Raw genomic sequence first — 7,349 nt, forward strand, 5'->3', positions numbered from 1 at the left:
TTTCTTCTCACTTGATTTCTCAACTTGAGAAGCATTAGGTTGAGTTTTCTTAGGAAGAGGCCTTTCTTCAACTTGAGGTTGAGCATGGTAGTGAACTTGTGGCCGCTTTCCTTGTTGCTTGTCACTAATGGGCTTCTTCTTCAATGGGAAAGATCTAACATGACGCCCTTCTACTTTGCACTTGAAGCAAACAATTTTGGCCGAATTCTTGACTTGTTCTTGGCCCTTATTTTTGTTCATCTTGGACTTCTTCTTATTGGAGTTGAATCCAAGTCCAGCTTTGTCATTGGGGGATTTTTGCACACTTCCTGACTCTTTTCCAAGTCTTTCTTCAAAGAAGTGACTAGGGCCTTGAGCTCTTTGATTTCCTCTACATGGTTAGTCTCAACATAAGTACTAGAGGAAGTATAAGCTTCGTCGTTAGAGCAACAAGGCAAGGAAAGCAATTCATCACAAGATGTACCAACATTGTGAGTAGACAAATTACATGGACTAGTACATGGCAATATAGTATCTTGACTAGAAGTAGTGCTAGTATCAACATGAGGCTCACTAGATGTTACCTTAGCAATCATGGCCTCATGAGCTATCTTTAGCACATTATGGGATACTAGAAGATCATCACGAGAGCTTGAGAGCTTTTCATGACTTTTTCTTCCAATTTCCCATAATTGCTAGATAGCACCTCAAGTAGAGCCCGTAGCTCAACATTCTCCTACAAAATGGATGATTCACAAGTAATAGAGTTAGTAGCACAAGCATCATCATTTACAACAATAGGAGAGGACAACTTGGCAAGATCTTTTAAATAAGAAGCTTCAAGTTGAGCATGAGACTCGGTGAGTTTGATGAGCTCATCCTTGATGACCCTTGAGCCATTTTCGAGGTGCTCAAAATCCTCAAGGAGTCTAGCATGAGAAACTTCAAGGTTAGCATTTTTAGTTTATCACTAGTACATGAAGAAGCGAGTGACCTTTCTCACGACATAGGTAGCAACATATACTCTTCACTTTCTTCTCACTTGATTTCTCAACTTGAGAAGCATTAGGTTGAGTTTTCTTGGGAAGAGGCCTTTCTTCAATTTGAGGTTGAGAATGAGAGTGAACTTGTGGCCGCTTCCCTTGTTGCTTGTCACTAATGGGCTTCTTCTTCAATGGGCAAGATCTAACATGATGCTCTTCTACTTCACACTTGAAGCAAACAATCTTGGCCGAATTCTTGACTTGTTCTTGGCCCTTCTTTTTGTTCATCTTGGACTTCTTCTTATTGGAGTTGAATCCAAGTCCAGCTTTGTCATTGGGGGATTTTTGCACATTCAAGATATTGTCGAGTGTAGATTTCCCTTCATGACTCTTTTCCAAGTCTTTCTTCAAAGAAGTGACTAGGGCCTTGAGCTCTTTGATTTCCTCTACATGGTTAGTCTCAACATAAGTACTAGAGGAAGTATAAGCTTCGTTGTTAGAGCAACAAGGCAAGGAAAGCAATTCATCACAAGATGTACCAACATTGTGAGTAGACGAATTACATGGACTAGTACATGGCAATATTGTATTTTGACTAGAAGTAGTGCTAGTATCAACATGAGGCTCACTAGATGTTACCTTAGCAATCATGGCCTCATGAGCTATCTTTAGCACATTATGGGATACTAGAAGATCATTGTGAGAGCTTGAGAGCTTTTCATGACTTTCTTCCAATTTCCCATAATTGCTAGATAGCACCTCAAGTAGAGCCCGTAGCTCAACATTCTCCTTCAAAATGGATGCTTCACAAGTAATAGAGTTAGTAGAACAAGCATCATCATTTACAACAATAGGAGAGGACAACTTGGCAAGATCTTTTAAATAAGAAGCTTCAAGTTGAGCATGAGACTCGGTGAGTTTGATGAGCTCACTATCGGTGTCAAAACCGGCGGATCTCGGGTAGGGGTTCCCAAACTGTGTGTCTAGGCGGATGGTAACAGGAGACAAGGGACACAATGTTTTTACCCAGGTTCGGGCCCTCTTGATGGAGGTAAAACCCTACTCCTGCTTGATTAATATTGATGATATGGGTAGTACAAGAGTAGATCTACCATGAGATCAGAGAGGCTAAACCCTAGAAGCTAGCCTATGGTATGATTGTTGTTCGTCCTACGGACTAAAACCCTCCGGTTTATATAGGCACCAAAGAGGGTTAGGGTTACATAGAGTCGGTTACAATGGTAGGCGATCTACATATCCATATCGCCAAGCTTGCCTTCCACGCTAAGGAAAGTCCCATCCGGACACGGGACGAAGTCTTCAATCTTGTATCTTCATAGTCCAGGAGTCCGGCCAAAGGTGATAGTTCGGCTATCCAGACACCCCCTAATCCGGACATAGGACGAAGTCTTCAATCTTGTATGAAGATACAAGATTCAAAATCTCCCGTGTCCGGATGGGAATTTCCTTGGCGTGGAAGGCAAGCTTGGCGATACGATATGAAGATCTCCTCCCATTGTAACCGACTATATGTAACCCTAGCCCTCTCCGGTGTCTATATAAACCGGAGAGTTTTAGTCCATAGGACGAACAACAATCATACCATAGGCTAGCTTCTAGGGTTTAGCCTCTCTGATCTCGTGGTAGATCAACTCTTGTACTACCCATATCATCAATATTAATCAAGCAGGAGTAGGGTTTTACCTCCATCGAGAGGGCCTGAACCTGGGTAAAAACATCGTGTCCCTTGTCTCCTGTTACCATCCGCCTAGACGCACAGTTCGGGACCCCCTACCCGAGATCCGCCGGTTTTGACACCGACATTGGTTCTTTCATTGAGAGTTCCTCTGTGTCGTCACCTTTAGGCCCGATGGCTTCTTCGATCATCAACCACGACGCGGTCAAGGGCGAGACTTTTCTCCTCGGACAGATCTTCGTATTCGGAGGCTTCACACTGTGGGCCAACTTGCTTGGCCATCTGGAGCAGATCGAAAGCTACGCCCCTGGACATCAGGTCAGGTTTTGAAGCTTAAATTACACGGCCGACATCCGCGGTGACTTGATCTTCGACGGATTCGAGCCACGGCCGAGCGTTCCGCACTGTCCTGATGGGCATGATCTAACTCTACCGCCGGACAGCGCCCGGAGTGCTGCTCAGGCGTCCGCTTCAATCATTAGCTCGGAGCCGACTGCACTAGTCGGGGATGGACGGTTGGACGCCGCCCCAGGAGCCGCAATCTCTACGGCGATAGAGCCGAATACCAGCCCAGTCCTTTGCAAGGCCCATGACTCCAAGGTGCCGGTCTCCGTTCCGGACTCCGAATCTTCTGCACCCCTTCCGATCGAACCCGATTGGGCTCCGATCATGGAGTTCACCGACGCGGATGTCTTTCAGCACTCGCCCTTTGGCGATCTCCTGAATTCCCTAAAGTCTCTCTCTTTGTCAGGAGAGCCCTGGCCGGACTATGGCCGGCAGGGTTGGGATGCGGACAACGAAGAAATTCGAAACCCACCCACCACCCACTTTGTAGCCACTGTCGACGATCTAACCGACATGCTTGACTTCGACTCCGAAGACATCGACGGTATGGACGCCGATGAAGGAGACGACCAAGAACCAGCACCTATAGGGCATTGGAAGCCACCTCGTCATATGACATATACATGGTGGACACCCCCAAAGCAGGGGATGGCGATGAAAAAGTGGAGGACGACCCCTCCAAGAAGCAACCCAAGCGCCGACATCAGCGCTGCCGCTCAAAATCCCGCCAAAGCAAGAACGGCGAATTTGGCGCCAGAGACGTCAACACCCCGAACAGTGCCGAAGACATCCCCCTCCAGCAGGATTCAGCGCAGGAGGACGAAGGAGCCAGCCCTCATAAGAGAGTGGCCGACAGAGAGGTCGAGGACGACAATTATATGCCTCCCTCCGAAGACGAGGCAAGCCTCGACGATGACGAATTCGTCGTGCCATAGGATCTCGTCGAACAAGAGCATTTCAAACGCAGGCTTATGGCCACGACAAGCAACCTCAAGAAAAAACAGCAGCAACTTAGAGCTGACCAAGACCTGCTAGCCGACAGATGGACTGAAGTCCTGGCGGCCGAAGAGTATAAACTCGAATGCCCCTCCAAGAGTTACCCAAAGCGCAGGCTGCTACCCCAACTAGAGGAGGAAGCAACTAAACCTACATCACCAGCGTACGATGTGCCCGATCAGCCATCCCGTGGCCGCGACAGAGAGGCCATTCGGCCCTCAATCCAAGCCGCACCCCGGCGCCGCTCTAAGAATACCAGAGCACGGGGAAACACAACAGACCTGCAAGACATATTGGAGGATAAGGCAAGGCAGACAAGATCGATCTACGGATCGCGTGGGCGCCCCACATCACGTGACGATAACCGTCACACCGGATATGATAAATACGGCCAGGCCGAATACAACAGACCAAGCTCATCCGAGCTGCGTCGTGATATAGCCCAGTACAGGGGCGCCGCACACCCACTATGCTTCACAGACGAAGTAATGGATCATCAAATCCCCGAGGGTTTTAAACCCGTAAACATCGAATCATACGATGGCACAACTGATCCCGCGGTATGGATCGAGGATTATCTCCTTCATATCCACATGGCCCATGGTGACGATCTACACGCCATCAAATACCTCCCGCTCAAGCTGAAAAGACCAGCTCAACATTGGCTTAACAGCCTGCCAGCAGAGTCAATTAGTTGCTGGGAGGACCTGGAATCTGCATTCCTTGACAACTTCCAGGGCACTTATGTGCGACCACCAGACGCCGATGACCTAAGCCACATAATCCAGCAGCCAGAGGAATTGGCCAGGCAATTCTGTACACGATTTCTAACCAAGAAAAATCAAATAGTCGACTGTCTGGACGCCGAGGCCCTTGCAGCCGTCAGGCACAACATCCGAGACGAATAGCTTACCCGGCACCTAGGACAGGAAAAGCCGAAATCTATGGCAGCCCTCACGACACTCATGACCCGCTTCTGCGCGGGCGAAGACAGCTGGCTAGCTCGTAGCAATAACATAGCCAAGAGCCCTGGCAATTCGGATACCAAGGACAACAATGGCAGGCCACGTCGCAACAAGCACAAGCACCGCATTAATGGTGACAGTACTGAGGATACGACAGTCAATGCCGGATTCAGAGGCTCTAAACCCGGTTAGCGGAAGAAGCCATTCAAAAGAAGCCCTCCGGGCCCATCCAGCTTAGACCGGATACTCGATCGCTCGTGCCAGATACACGGCACCCCCGAACAACCAGCCAACCACACCAACATGGATTGTTGGGTGTTCAAGCAGGCAGGCAAGTTAAGTGCCGAAACCAGAGACAAGGGGCTGCGTAGCAATGACGAGGAGGAGCCCCGGCCGCCGAACAACAGAGGACAGAAGGGATTGCCCCCGCAAGTGCGGACGATGAACATGATATACGCAACCCACATCCCCAAAAGGGAGTGGAAGCGTGCTCTCAAGGACGTCTATGTGTTGGAGCCAGTCGCCCCAAAGTTCAACCCATGGTCCTCCTACCCGATCACTTTTGATCGAAGGGACCACCCCACTAGCATTCGTCACGGTGGATTCGCCACATTGGTCCTAGACCCAATCATTGACGGATTTCACCTCACCAGAGTCCTCATGGATGGCGGCAGCAGCCTGAACCTGCTTTATCAGGATACAGTGCGAAAAATGGGTATCGATCCCTCAAGGATTAAACCCACAAAGACAACCTTTAAAGGCATCATACCAGGTGTAGAAGCCAGCTGTACAGGCTCGGTTACACTCGAAGTGGTCTTCGGATCCCCGGATAATTTCCGAAGCGAAGAGTTAATCTTCGACATAGTCCCATTCCACAGTGGCTATCACGCCCTGCTCGGACGAACCGCATTTTCAAAATTCAATGCGGTGCCGCACTACGCATATCTCAAGCTCAAGATGCCAGGCCCTCGCGGAGTCATCACGGTAAATGGAAACACCGAACGCTCTCTCCGAACGGAGGAGCACACAGCAGCCCTGGCGGCGGAGGTACAGAATAGCCTCTCAAGGCAATTCTCCAATCCAGGTGTTAAACGTCAGGACAACGTCAAGCGAGCCCGAAGTAACCTACAACAGAGCCGGCTGGCACGTTCCGAGCAAGCATAGCAGTGCGGCCCCAACCCCAGCCCTCGCCAGATGGTGATATCGGTACCACGCGTACATACTTACGCTTTAGAAATACCATGGGCATAAGGGGAGGGGCACAACTACGACATGCCCAGAATGCGGCTCAACCGCACCAAGGGGCTCCCTATTCCGCCGTTTCTTTTTTATGTACTTTCAGACCCAACTATTCGGAAGGCATGTCCGGCAATACACTCGCCGAACACATGATGCAACGGCCAGGGAGAGAACAAGCCGCGTGAAATGTCCAGGTGGTCTCTATAACGAGCTTAATACCTGTTTTACTTAAAGTCCCGCAGCTTGCCCCTGGAGGGGGACATGTAAAATAATCCCATCTCTTGCTTATCACACTATTTGTATCGTTCTGCTTTCATAGCAGCCCTTCTTTTAATAAACAATACATAGCTCTTATCTATTATTGTATTCATCTATTTTCTATACAAATATGTCCAGTCATGACATTATGCAACCGTACACTTTGGTACGGCCAATACACCAGGGGCTTAAGCACCCCATAACATGGTGTGAGAAGACCGAACACTCTCACGAGTGTGACACCCTGAACTTATAGCACTATATGCATCGGCTCCGAATCATGTCTTGGGTCAATAGTTGGGTTTGCCCGACTCCCATGTTTTGGTACCTTACGTTCCGCAATGTTGGCTAAGGTAGCGCTGGGAGAACTACTGCGATTGTGTCCCAGTTGAGCTGGGTTAACACCTCAGTAGAGAAAGCTAAAACTGACCGTCATGATAGTGCAAGAGACCGGTCGCTGTTCGCGAGGTTTTTCGAGTCCTTGAAGACTTATGCCGCTTAGAGCGAGGAGCCGGACTTATCCGGCCTAGGCGTGGATAGCGCCCCGAACTCGGTCTTCCGAATACTAGGGGCTTCGCCGAAATTTAAAATTATAGAATTCTATGGCTAAGTGAGAGTGATAAAGCATTATAAGTCCGATGGCCTGGTTCGTTGTGCTGAGCGCCTCCCTAGATGGACCCAAGAATGGGAATAAGAGCGCTCAGGTTTATCCCGAACACCCCAGCACTCGTGGCATGGGGGTAGAAGCCGACGACTTGCATCTCTCAGATTTGATAAACGGCCGCACAGAAGGTAATATTTTAAATTAACAAAGCGTTGCTTAACGCATATGAACAAAGTTTTCAGCGTACGGGATAACAGATGCGAGTCTACTAAAAAATTACATCT

The sequence above is a fragment of the Triticum dicoccoides genome, chromosome 6B, assembly GCF_002162155.2.
Source record: "Triticum dicoccoides isolate Atlit2015 ecotype Zavitan chromosome 6B, WEW_v2.0, whole genome shotgun sequence".
NCBI lineage: Eukaryota > Viridiplantae > Streptophyta > Magnoliopsida > Poales > Poaceae > Triticum > Triticum dicoccoides.